This window comes from Bos mutus, chromosome 4 (assembly GCF_027580195.1).
Source record: "Bos mutus isolate GX-2022 chromosome 4, NWIPB_WYAK_1.1, whole genome shotgun sequence".
Lineage (NCBI taxonomy): Eukaryota > Metazoa > Chordata > Mammalia > Artiodactyla > Bovidae > Bos > Bos mutus.
Window position 1 is genome coordinate 42,068,125 of NC_091620.1, and position 13,858 is coordinate 42,081,982.

The 13,858-nt window shown below is 57.5% G+C and overlaps 1 protein-coding gene across 6 annotated transcripts in view; it reads right to left on the reverse strand.

Annotated features, from left to right (window-relative positions):
* The window catches only part of CAMK2B (calcium/calmodulin dependent protein kinase II beta), a 92,370-nt gene that overhangs the window by 44,670 nt on the left and 33,842 nt on the right, over window positions 1–13,858 (reverse strand). The window lies entirely within an intron of this gene.

Below are 13,858 nucleotides of genomic sequence, written 5' to 3' on the forward strand. Positions count from 1 at the left end.
TATATTCTTTCCCCACCTTTGACAACAACCTTGTGTTACTTTTGACACAGGGAAAAATATTGTTTTGTTTTGTTTAATTTGGTCCTGTCTCCAGTAAGCACAAAGTCAGTGGTTAAATATGATGAAGGTGTGTTCTAAAAGCTGCTGAAATATTTGCCCTGAAATTAAAAATCTAAGCTGATATTCTGTGACCTTGGATGGGAATCAGAAGCCATAGGAAGGGGCTGGAGAAGGAGGCTGTCACTCTCCGGTCCAGTAGGCTGACCTCGGGCCAGGCATGTGGCCGTGGGAGGAAGAACCCAGCATCCCACTCTGCCTACATCCTCTGATTTGCTTTCAGATCTTCCTGACCAGGAATCGAACCGGGGTCTCCTGCATTGCAGGTAGGTTCTTTACCAGCTGAGCTACCAGGGATGCCCCTCTACAAAGTCGAGGAGCTACTATCCCTGAATTTCAAAATTAACATCGTAATAGACAACCATAGACATGGTTGGGGGAGTCAAATTTAACCCAGTCTGCTTCGCACAAGAAGTGCATCCCAGCTCGAAACTGTCAGTGAGAACCTGGGAGGACACTCCACCTAAGCCGTCCCCTGGTGGGCAGCAGGACATGTGATGGGCCAGCGACCCTGAGCAAGCTCTGTGGCTTCTCGGGGCTGCCGCACCTGATCAGCCTGCCACCCACCTCCCTCCCAGAACTCTGGCCCCAGAGACTTGTCTGGACTCAGAAGACCACAGCAGTGACCACCGAGCAGCCCATGAAAAGAACACAGTCAGAAGGCTGCCCACCCCAACCAGGACCCCTCAGCATGCCGGGCACCCCAGCCTGGTGCTCCCTCCTGAGGGAGGTCCAAGAGTCCTCTTGAGCAGCCAGACCCTGCCATGCCCACTGCAGTGATGTCCTGGCTGGGCGGGCGGTGAGCGACCTCAACAGAGGCCAACCAGCAACTTCCAGGGCTCTAGAGGTCATGGGGGCATTGAGCCCAGCTGAGAGGCTCAAAAAGGCCCTCCCAGAGCTGCGGCCTGGTGCCCCTGAAGGGTCTGGGTGTCCAGAGCTGCCCTGAGACCCAGGCACCTGCTGCTTGTGACTCACTGCCATGTCAGCTAGTGTTCAGTTACTAACATTGGTATGTGGCTCGGCATGTGTCCCACACCTGTGCAGGTTTGCATCCAAGGATGAGTGAGCCCTGAGAATCCACCCCACTGACACCCCTATGCATCCTGCCCCCAGACAGTGTTGGGCCCCCTCTCCCACATTGGTTCCTTCATCTCCCCTCACGCACACTGGCTCTCGGGTCTCAGGGTAACCTCTGAATCAGGGTGTGGAAGAATGAGGGGTCAGGGAGTGAGGGTGCAAGCCAAACTCCCTCCAGCCTCCAGAACCCCACCCTGTTGAAAGGAGGCCTCTCTCCCCTCCTCCCACCCACAGACTGAGCATGTCCCAGGAAGCCCGGGGACACCCATCCTGGGTCCCAAGGAGTAGAGCAGCAGTACCATGAGCCCCAAGGACAGCAGGGTAGGGGGTGGGAGGACTCACGAGGGATGCCAGAGAGGGGTTTTGGAGGAGTCTGCCAAATGGCAACTCACTCCAGTACTCTTGCCTAGAAAATCCCATGGACAGAGGGGCTTGGTGGGCTACAGTCCATGGGGTTGTGAAGAGTCGGACACTACTGAGCAACTTCACTTTCACTTTTCACTTTCATGCACTGGAGAAGGAAATGGCAACCCATTCCAGTGTTCCTGCCTGGAGAATCCCAGGGACAGGGGAGCCTGGTGGGCTGCCGTCCATGGGGTCTCACAGAGTCAGACACGACTGAAGTGACTTAGCAGTAGCCAGCAGCCATTCCTACGGGTACAGCTTCAGTTCTCACACTCCCTCTGATGTGATGCTCTAAAAGGGAACTCCTGAGTTCAGCCATCTTGTAAAAGCTCAGGCATCTTATGGATCTGCACCCATGGAGACCCACCTAAGTATCTGTGGGCTGGTAGCCAAAGATGACTGGTGTGGTGCGTCTAGGGCAACCTGATGCACACACATGACGTTTACACCTGCTCCCCAGAGTCAGCAGAGGCAGAAACAAGCTATTTATTTCTCCTGCCAGAGAAACACCCCCTGATAAAACACAGCATTCACTTACACCCCATGAAAGTGCTTATCCAACAAAACAAAAAGATCTTTAGTCAAAGACACCAGCTACATGGGACCTGTGATCAGCGGCTCCTGCACCCTAAGCTCCTGCCACAGCCCACGAAGCTTCAGCCAGCAGCTCCGCAGCCTGTGTCCCTGGCAACGCAGGGCCTGGAAGCTTCTGAGTGATTCTACCTTGATCTTAGTGCCAGGCGTGCCCCCCATCATGGAGGTCCCCAAGGTGGGTGGCCAGGGGACCCGGGAAGGGAGGTGGCCCGGTGCAGTTCCCAGACCCCAGGAGGCCCCAGGAGGCGGGGACAGGTCCATTTGGGGCTGCTACTCTGTTGTAGCTGGCACCCACCACCCACCAGGAAGGAGATGGGCAGGGGACCCCCAAGGAGCAGGACGGGGCTGGCGCGGCCACACACAGCCATCGGGCCGCGGGCGCCACCTGGTGGTCTCAGCGTTAGCTGTTTCACTCTGATGCCCTGAAGAATGGCAGCGGGAGACTCAAACCAGCTCTGTACTATCCTAAACTCATCAGTGAGGTGGGCGCCCCCAGCCACAGACCCCCCAGATGGGAGAACCTAGAGCTGAGTCAAGAACGAAGAGGAGGCTGCTGAGGGCAGGAGGGGGGATGCAGCCCTTGGAGGCGGGAGAGGATGCCTGCACCCTGCAGGGTGGGGCACAGTCACGGTGCAGGAAACAGGCACCCAGAGGGCTGTGTCCCCAAGATCAGGACTGGACCCAAGGCCCGGTGACAGCTGTCATCCCCACCCCCCAGCCTCCACCTGCTCCCTGGCTGTGGGTGACTCACAGTAGAGTGGGGTGGGGGGTGAAAGGAGCCAGGAGAAGGGCGACAGGAGGGACGTGGGTGGGTGGCTGGCCCCTTGCCAGCTGCCAGGAGCAGCAGCAGTGCTGTGACCGGCAGAAGGACACCCGTGAGGCGCCGGGCGCGGCGAAGGAAGGACAGGAGGCCCAGCCACCGGGAGGGGCTGCCACCAGCTTCCCCCGGCTCAGCCTGGGACAAGTGAGGAAGTCAGAAGCGAGCATGTGTCATGCTGGATCGAACACGAAATCCTGCATGGATGGTCCACACTGCCCAGCACATGGAGGGGGCTCTGGGTTGCTCTCTCCTCCAGGGTGGCTACTGGACTCCTGGCCAGGGACAAGGAGGCTGGAACATATCAGGGCACCGGCTAGAGGTCATGGGCCACTGTAGCTGCTGCCTAGGACACCACACCAAACCTGGCAGCTACTGGACACTGAGCCAACGGGGGTCCAAGTGACACATCAGGGTCAAGCCCCAACCTGGGGTCATCCTGCACGAAGTGTGGAACACCCACCCCTTGTGGCTGAGGTCTCAGGGGAGAAGGGTGCCCACAGGGAAGGGGTGGACTGGGCCGGCCTTCAGGCTACGAGGTGTGGGAGTGTGTGTGTGGCCAGGCCCCAGGCAGCGACTTGTCTGTAGAATCACCCGCCTGAACATGCGGTGTGGGCGCAGCAGGAAGACACAGCTGTGGGGTGCCCAAGCAGGAGCCCCTGCCCTCGGCTGCCTTCCTGTCCTCACCTGAGCAGCTGTGACCGAATGCCAGGTGTCCTGCACCAGCCAGAGACAGAGCCAACCCTCCCCCAGATGGGAGGATGCCAGATGCTGATGCTGCCCACCTCCAGAGATTGAGGAGAGCCGTAGCCTTCAGAGGGTGGCAGGTAGCTCCCACATCCTATCCTGTGCCCAGCTGTTGGCTCCACAGGGTGGGTGCTGCCCAGGCTCCATTTCCTCCAGGCTAAACCACATGTGTGGCAGGCTCACACCAACATCATCAAGCTGGGGCACGGGAGGCTCACTTATGGGCCAGACTCAAGTGACCATGGGGATACTGGGCACAGGGCCCTAAACAGGGCCAAGCTTTGTGCTTCGAGTCTCTTTCCCATGTGTGAAAAGGGTTAGGGAGCGTGTCCGGAGAGAGGCCACGGAAGAAAGGAAACCCCCACTGCTGGCCCCTCCCTCAGAAGCTAGCCCCTCCCCGCAGCCTGCCCTGCAGAGCTGGGCACCTGGCCTGTCATCCTCCCTGCCTTTCCTGCTTCCCTCCTCCAGCCTCTTTCCAAGGCAACACTCAGCACCCCAGCAGTTGTCTCCCCTCTCCTCCCCAGGGGCTTCTATGGCTGCACATGAGAATAAGGACCCACTGTCCCCCAGGTGAGCCGCCCCGCTGGGCCCTGGGATTCCCCATTCAGGTTCCCTCCTCTCCTTCCCACCTGTCTCTACCGCCTACACCACTGGATGGCACAGAGCTTTCTAGAATCTTCAGAGGCTCATGGACATCCACATCCCATTTCCTTCAGGCTCATGTTAATCACTACCCAGCATCAAGTCCTTAACTCACATGTCCCAAAGTTGTGAGAGTCCAGCGGGACACAGCACGGGAACACAGGCGGGCAGCTCTTATGGTTCCGAGTGCTGGGTCGGAATCTAACAGAATACCCTGGACATTCAGAGCAGCCAGTGGAGTCCACAACAGAAACTCTGGCACCGTCCACGGTGCCCTCAGCCTGGGCACTTTGTGCCACCACCTACAGGATCCTCAGGGTCCCAGGAAGGGTGTGGGCAGGCCTGGGGGTGGGTGCACCAGGGCAGACAGAGGCCAGTTCAAGTGTAAGCACCAGCATCTGCCAGTTTGAGCCCACTCCTGGTTTAGCCTGGAGGGAACGGGAGCCTGGGGCGCGCCTATCCTGCGGAGCCAACAGCTAGACACAGGACAGGACATGGAAGCTTCCCCCTCTCCCCGAAGGCTAGAGCTGTCCTCAAACCTCCCGAGATGGACAGCGTCAGCATCTGGCCTCCCCCCACCCAGGGGAGGGGTGACCCTGTCTGTGGCTGGTGCAGGACCCCTGGCGTTTGGTCACAACCACTCAGATCAGCAACGGTGATGCTGGAGGCTCCAACCTCGGTTTCATCCCCTTTCTAGGCACAGGATGGAAGGCTGCAGAGGAGGACAGGTCTTTCAGGAAGGACATCGCCAGGCCAGGACCTCGGCGGCTATTGCCTCCTGACAGGGCTCCCAGGCCTGGGACGTATGGGACAAACCAGCCCGAGTCCAGGGGCAGCGCAGCATCCTGCAGCAGGGCCTGACCATCCGGTCACTGTCACCCAGTACAAGCTGGTTCAGGGGGAGGATGAAGATCGCAGGGGAGCACAGTCTGAGACCCTGGTGGTTCCTCCACTCCAGGGCACAGGAGTACCTCAGGACCACTGCAACTAGAGCTTGCTGTTTACAGACCAGCTCTTGGCCTCTTCACAGGCCTGCAGAACTGCTGAGGGCCCTCGGCTGCTATTAACATCGCTCCCAACTTTCCGACGGACCCCGGGAAGGCTGGAGAGTGGGGGTAGTGGGGCTGGGCCACCACCCAGGGGGATTGGCCCAGAGGCCTCAGCCATCCCAAGGCCTTCCCACCAGGCTTCTCAAGGCGTCAGCAGGCTGACATGCTTGAGCCCAGCCTGCTCACCCAGGGAGCGCCTAGGGTCCTGGGGGCATCTCAACCTGCTCTGCACCCAGCACTGGGGGCCCCAGGAAAGTCTAGTCTCGCTGCAGCCCCTGGTGGCACCGGCAGGGCCATGAGGATGAAAAGAACAGCTGCCACTGTAGCTTCTTGTAGCAGATTTTGTTTCTAAAAGGCAACCAGCAATTATCACACCAGCATCACCTGGCAGCCACACGGCCCAGCAAGGGCGCCTGTGTGCGTCCTGCAGCTGCCACTGCCTCTCTGCAACAAAGAAAGGGCTCTCGAGGGGCATGAACAAGCTGCCAGGTGCCTGGGAGCTCGGCCGACATTGTGCGGCTCCCCACCCCGCAGCACTGAGGCCTCTGAGCCAGCCATGTGGTCCTCAGAGCCCTCACTCCACCATCCCTCTGGTCTTGCCTTTCAGCGGCTCCTCCAGGGAGCAGAGGTGCCCTCTTCAGGCTCAGAGCTGTCATTATGCAGCATGTTACCACTGCATTAAGTCGTGGCATCTCATGATTGAGGCCCCGTGTGATGCACTGCCCTGAAGTCTGGTGAAACCGGGAGGGCCCCTAATGGCCTAGCTGTAGGCACCCCACCCTGTTCCTCCAGCCAAGTGGCGTTTCTCCCAGGCTCAGACCTGACCTGTCCCCCACTGGTGGCCTCAGCCCCCTGCAGGCAAGGAATTATTCAAACAAGCGGCCACGGCCCCCTGGGGGAACGAGTGGCACCCCACTCTCTCATCACCATGAAGCCTGCCTCGCGGAGTCTGCTGCTCACTGTCCCGCGTGGCTTGTGTGACATGCAGTGGCCTCCCCGGGCTCTGAGCCTGTGTGGCGCAGCCTGCTGTCCACCTCAGCTCTCTGGGCTCCATGTCCTGGGTTTGGTAGTGCCCATGATCCTATGGCGGGCTCCCACCTTGACTAACAGGCAAAAAAGAGGTGATCCGGCTATAAATGACTATCCTCTCATGTCCTCAGTTTTGTCAGCTGTAAAGTGGGACAGAAATCGGGTCCTCAAACCTGCGGGTGCCCCTTGAACCCCTGGAGGGAGCTCTTGGTGCATGTGGAGTGGGCAGGGGTGGTAGGAAGGAGCTCTTCAGATTGGGGGGATGACAGGAACAACCGATGAAACAACCTCCAGAGAGCCCAGGAGCTCAGGAACATTTCCCAATAACCCTGGACCAACCCTCCTTTTGGGGCTGGGCCACCTCCCCATACTCCCTTGACCTTCTACAGCCCAATGGGGTGGGAACTGCTGCAGCCTGACTACACAGAGCATGTGTATCATCCAAGCCACCAGGCCCCAGAGCCCACAGGACCTGGGGTTCACAGGGACAGCCATGCCCCAGAACCAGACACACCCCAGAAGCATCAGCTGGGCCACAGAGCTGCCACTCTCGCCTCCTCACAGGTGAGGCCACCAAGAACACGGAGGGGGTGTCCCTAAGGACTCCTGCCCACAAAGCCTGGCCCCCACCCCTTTCCTTCTCCTCCTCTGCCTTCGCCCAGTTTGGGGAAGTTTTGACTTAGCCTGTTTGGTTAACAAATTAATGACAAAGACCTGTTCTCTCAACAGTTCTGTTTAGCATTGCCTGATAAAACACAAAACGACCCGTTTGGGACTTCCCTGATCGTTCAGTGGTTAAGACTCCATGCTGCCATTGCAGGGCGCCACGGGTTTGATCCCTAGTTGGGAAACTAAGATCCCACATGCTGCATGGTGTGCTCAAAAAAAAAAAAAAAAAAAAAAAACCGTTAAATCTGAATTTCAGATAAGCAACAAGTATTTTTTAAATATAAATATGTCCCAAGCGCAGGTAAACAGTTTTCTAATAGAAGCATGTCCCATGCAGTTTGGGACATATTTGTCTTCAAATATTTTTTATTGCCTATCTGAAATTCAAATTTAACTGCAAAATCTGGCCACCCTAGTCTGGTTCCCTCATTGCTCCCCCATCCTCCCAGTGGGATGGGAATGGGGGGTCACCTCCCACAAGAGCCCCCAACCTTCCCTCTTACTCCCTCCCCACCTGCACCAGGACACCTGCAACTCCACACAAACCCACGCCCTGACAACAGAATCTGGGAGAAATGGGTCTGTCCAGTTAAAGATTGACCATGGGGCAAAGGGAGGGACCCCCACTCCTTTGCACCCTCTGGGTCCTTGGGGAAACCCCCTCCCATTGCCCAGGGTCACCTGGAGCCCCTACTCCAGAGTAAGGTGCACCAAAGGCTGGCTGGGGGCCTAGGACATACTTATTCTAAAAAATCATTTTTTATTTGAAATTAGGACATTATACAGTGAAGCCCTGGCTTGGGCCCTGGGGCCCTGGGAGCTGCAAGGGAGGGGGCAGGGCTGCGGAATGGCCCCGTAAGGGTGCTCAGGTGAGGGAGGGGTGCTCGAGAGAGGGAGAGTAGGGAGGGGAAGGGAGGGAAGGGGAAGGGAGCAGGGAGAAGGGAAGGGGAGGGTGAGGAGGGGAGGGGAGAGGAGGGAAGGAAAGGAGGGAGGGCGCCCCAGCGCCCGCTGCGCATGCTCAGCCGCCCCTGCAATGCGGAGCCGGCGGCGCGTCCTCCAGTAACCCAGTTCCGCGAATTCCCGGCGCCCATTATCCTCTGTCTCGGGATGTCTTCCTGCTTGTGGGTCGTGGGGGCCGACAGGAAACCGGCAGCACGGGTTGCAGCAGGAAAGCAGGGGCCCGGGCAGGTTTGGCCAGGGGTGTAGGCTCAGCCCCAGAGCCCCTAGAGACCAGATACACTCCTCCCCATTACCGCCGACTGGGGCGCTCCCCAAGGCAGAAGGGGCCATCCGGACCCTGCGAAGGGCGTGACCCTACGTGAAGGTAGCTGGAGGTAAACCGAGCATCAGCCTGGGGTGAGGAGGGTCAGAGGTGAGCCCCGATCTCATCGGTGGCCTCAGCCTTCTCACGGGTAGGGTGAGTCCCCCAGCTGTGCGGTGAGCACCCACTATGAGGTCAGCCTCCCACCTGGGAGGTCAGCCCTCACACCTGATCCCCCTGCGACCCTCGGCAGCTGGGTGAAAACTGGAGCTGCCATCACAACCGTGGGTTCCTGGGCCACTTTGCTTCTGTGGGGTTCTGTTTCCTCTTCCGTGGCACAGGCCTCCCACCACTGACCTCGAGAAAATGCTGCTGAGGGTCAGGGCACAATACCCAGAGGCCTGAGCCCCCGCTCCAGTGCAGGCGTGTCCCTCCTTTCTTCCTCTAGGTCATCCGCTGACCGGGGTCATTTCTGGGACACCTGCTCAGGGCCAATGAGAACTAAAGACACTCGGGGCCAGTGAATACTAAAAGAGCTCGGTCCACAGGGTGTCCTCCAAATGGCCACCAAACGAGCCCTAAAGAGCAACCACTTGGTGCTGACAAGGAGCAAGGGGAGGGGAGAGGGAGGCGGGAGCAACAAGAAGTACCTGATGATGATCGTCTTACCCCCACCACCCCCGTCAATTAATTTTCCTCTAACTGCTTTTGTTAATGGTAGTTTAATAATCTCTTATTATTCAGTACATTCACAGACTCTGAATGTCTCACAATCCTCTATTTAATTAAGTATTAAATTTAAAAAATCTAACTCTTACTGCCTTTGGCACAAGCTGGATGTAATCTGCAGTGTCCTCGTGGCTCCAAGAACTGTCAGTTACCAGGTGGGACAGTTTTTCTGTGTCCAGCGCCAGCATCGTCCTGCCACTTTCTATATCACTAGAAGCCTTGAAGGACTAACTAAGCCAGTCTCCTCGGATCAGGAGTGGACCCCCTCACTGCAGGGCTGGGTGAGGCCCCTCCGCATTGCACGGAAAATGAAGCGGGCAGAAGAGGGGCTTCTCCTCCAACCTCTGAGTCTAATCTCCACTTCCCCACTCTCCCACTTGCCTAGAAGACTCCCTACCCATGGATCCCCTGCCCCCACCTTCCAGGACAACAGCTGGGGCAAGCATTTCTGAATGGCCTCTCTCAGGAGGGAGGGCTGTCTGGAGTCAGGACTCTCTGTGTGGATCAAGTCTGACCCTGCAGGACGCCGCAGGTCCAGGCTGCGAGGTGAACACCAGGACTCAGGGAGGAGCAGCGGGCTCCAGGCCTCCCCTCCCTGCTTCCTGACCACTCTCTGGCTTCGCCACAGAACTTCTCCTGGACTTGGACTTCCCAGATGCTCAGGTGTTTGGTGGCCAGGGATCTCCCTTGCAAACCCAACCCTGCAGCACACCTTCTTCTTGATGCTGCTCCACCCAATCCCTATCCCAGCTTCACACCTGGGAGACTAACCTGACTGCAGCATAGGCTGCACGCCTGCTCCTTCAAAATCCACTCACTCAAAGCATTCACTCATTCCAAAAGATTTATGGAGAGCTCACCACCTCTCAGGGCCTGGGTGGAGGGTAGGAGATACAATGGTGAACGAAACAGATGAAGTCCTGCCCACAAGGCCTGGCAGTGTAGTGGGTGAGACAGCCATCAAATAAAAACAGGGTGCTTGGGTCCCAGGTTCCTACTGGAGGCTCAAGGGAGACCCCTTTGAGGAAGTGTCATCAACAGGAGGTAAGCAGGTACAAAGTTCAGGAAAAGCATTTCTAGAAGGAAAGTGAAACTTGTTAGTCATTCAGTTGTGTCCAAGTCTTTGCCACTGCGTGGACTGTAGCCTGCCAGGCTCCTCTGTCCATGGAATTTCCCAGGCAAGAATAATGGAGTTGGTTGCCATGCCCTTCTCCAGGGGATCTTCCTGACCCGGGTATCAAACCTGGGTATCCTGCATTGCAGGCAGATTCTTTACTGTCTGAGCCTCAGAGAAGGCATGTGCAAAGGCCCTGGGGTATATAGAACCAGAAGAAGCCAGTGCCTGACCAGAGCTGCTGCGACAGAGAGAGAAGACAGGGCCAAAGGCAGAGTTTCAGGCCAGGTGAGAACTTTGGGTTTTATGTAGCCAGCCCTCAAAGGGTAGTAAGAAGAGGGTGGGATGTTCATACATGTGTTTTCCCAGCCTCTGGGTTGGGAGCTGGGAAGGTGCAGAGATGAACTTCTGCATTTGCCCTCAAGGAGCAAATGATCAATGGAAAAATTTGTAAAGTGACTGCTTTCAGGCTTCTGGGTTTCTAAGCTGGTTGGGAGGAGCCAGGGAGGCTTCCTGGAGGAGGAGTCCTAGAGCCTGCAGGCTGGGCAGGATAGTCTGGCAAGAAACGCGAAAGAAACCAAAGGGTGTTCGGGCAGCACTGTGCTAGGCTGACTCCAAAGTACCTCACTCCTCTCTCTCTCACAATGCCCCTCTGGGGTAGCGATTAGATTTATCCCTATTTTACAACTGAGAAAACTGAGGTACAGGGTGGCTAAGTAACACAGCCAAGGTCACACACTGAGGCAGTCAGGACCATGTGGCCAAGGCCACGTAGCAACCACACCAAACCCATCAGCCAAACCCCATTGCTGGCCCACACGCAGCATGCAGATGAGGGTCAGGGGTCCAAGACCCTCTCCTCTTATCCCTCCAGATGCCCATTCAGCTTGAAAAGGGGCTGGGGAGGATCAGAAGACCCTTGGGTCCCTGTACAGGGAGGTGGCTGGTTGGTTTTAGAATCCTTTTCCATTAGAGAAACATGCTGATCACTGTGGTAAAACGACGGGTAGTCTGGGATCTGCCGCAAGATACGTGAGTGGAGGTGGAGCATGGGGAGGGTTACAGATGAAACAAAATTGCCCGAGTGTTGAAAACTGCTGTGTTGAAGCTGGGGGCTCATTCTATCATTTTATCTATATTTGGGGGTGTTGAAATTTTTCATGATAATGAGTTTAACAGGGTGGGAGGAATGCCCAAGACCTTCACAGACCTGAGCAATGCAAGGGCCCAAGCGTGGAGGCAAAGCAGGGAGTGTCTTCACAGGGGAAGTGCTCCTGAGGGGACGTGACAGCAGGCGAGAGCTGGCTGCTCCGATTCCAGACCAGCCCTGGCTAGCTGCCCTGCCTCCCACCACCCAACCCGAGCTGTGTCCGGCTGGGACACTGAGGCCGGAAGAAGGGCTGACGGAGCCCCAGGTCTGCACAGCCCCACAATGGCGCCGTGAGCCAGGATCTCTTTGGCCCAGCCTCTGGGACTCAAGGGCAGAGAGCCGGCTGGCTGTCAGGAAGCGGGCAGCAGGGCTGCTGCTGAGGGGGCAAAAGAAAGAGCAGGCGGTAATTGTGGAACAGGGGGCAATTTCAGACTTCCACTGCTCTTGATCCTCAGTAAAGAATCTGCTTGCAATGCAGGAGACCCAGGTTCAATCCCTGGGTTGGGAAGATCCCTTGGAGTAGGAAACGGCAACCCACTCCAGTGTTCTTGCCTGGAAAATCCCGTGGACAGAGGAGCCTGGCAGGCTACAGTCCATGGGGTCGCAAAGAGTCGGACAAGATTCAGCGACTAACACTTTCACTTTAAGGGTATAAACAGTGCAATGTGAATATACTTGAAAGGAGCTGCCGGATTCCATGGAAACATACTCATACTCAAGTGGTTTTCTGCTTGAGCCTCACAAACTCCTATTCATCCTTCAAGACCCATCCAATCTCCTGTGCTCTTCCCTGGGCTCCCACCCCGAAGATGGGGCTGGAGTGGTTTGTTTGGATGTGTTTGCTCATCACCCTGTCCTCAGTGCCAGGCACGTGGGAGGTGCTGGGTAAAGCTGGCGAATGAGTGAAGGTCTCCCTCAACAGTCCAGGGGGCACCTGAAGGTGGGCTCTCTCGCCTCCTGTGGCCTGGCACAAGCCTAGGGAATGAAGCAGAGTGCTCCTCCTACTTTAGAAACTCAACGTGTGCGGACACAGCTCCCAAACACGTGTGACAACGGTATCCGACCAGTGCCGCCCACCCAGTGTCAGGGAACCCAGAAGCAGCCCTGCATCTGGCAGTACAGTACACACAGCAAACGCTGGGTAAATATTAGCCTTCGTGTTATTGCTGTTATCAGTCTGTTATCAGTCTAGCTGCAGGATCTGAGCCTTCCTACCACACACGCCCCAGGGCTGCACTGGCTCCAAGACCTCTTGTCTCCACAGTGCCCTGTGTCACCCGTCCCCTCCTAGCATCAGCAGCAAAAATGAGGACGCAGGACTGACCCCACTGGTGCACAACCAGCCTCTCAAATGGGCTGGGACCGGAGCGCCTGCCCCTGGAAGCACTCAGCCCCGAAGGCCTGGTACACAGCAGGCACCCAAACACCCACACACGGCTCAGCAAACTACACAGCAGGCTCAGCCGTTCGCCCCCGCAGGCTGCTGGGCTAGAAGCTGCAGACCCCACAGACGGAGGCGTTCTCTGCACCAACCGCAGGGCGGGATGTGGGCCAGGACTGCCGACAGTCAGGGCCTCTTGGAGGAGAAGGAGCCTCTCAATTAGATTTGTGTCTGGATGCTAACCAGGGTCGTGGGTGTGCATGGGAGGAGGTGGGAGAGGGCTTAACTCAGCATTGTCTGCCCAGGGCTCATCCGGCCCCTCTTGTCTAATCCTCGGTTAGAGATCCGTGGGATCCCCACAGCACTGGGGGGTGGCAGGTCCCACCAGACTCCTTCCCTGGTTCCCCGCCTTTGTCCCCTCACCTCTGTGCTCTGAATTCACCTGCTCGGGGAGGCACCTCCACCATGGCCTTGTCACACTCACTCACCGCATGTCATCCCCTCCCCCACATCTTGCCCCACCCCCACCACATGGAACACCACTGGATCAGGGGTCTGTCTGTCTGCCCAGAACAGGCTGTCCCCCAGCAAGGGCCTGGAAAGTGCCAGATGGGGTGAGGCCACATGCCCAGGGCCAGCTCGTGGCCAGCATCACATCCATCCCTGCAGGCACCCGCCACCAGCCCTCCCAGGACAGTCAGATGAGTCCCCATGTGCATCCCTGGGTCCAGAAGACTGGCAGGGTCCAAGTCAGGAAACATGCCATTCAGGTGGCCCCTCAAGCATCCAAAGTCTTCAGGTCCCTACATCCTCCTCTGGCCCATGTTCTTGGGCAGATGACACTATCTGACCACATCAGCCACCTGGTTGCATGGCTCTCCCCTCCAGCCCTGGGGAGAAGAGACAGGGGTTCCACAGTCCCTAAACGAGAGCAAGAGTGCAATTCAAGGTGTGAGGGTGTGTGGGTGCCTCTTGCTCCCAGCCCTGCGCAGCCGCGAGCCCTGTTCACACCCCACTGCAGCCACGAATCCCGCTCGGATTGTGTCGCCCAGGAGCCACAGGCCACTCCCCGTCCCC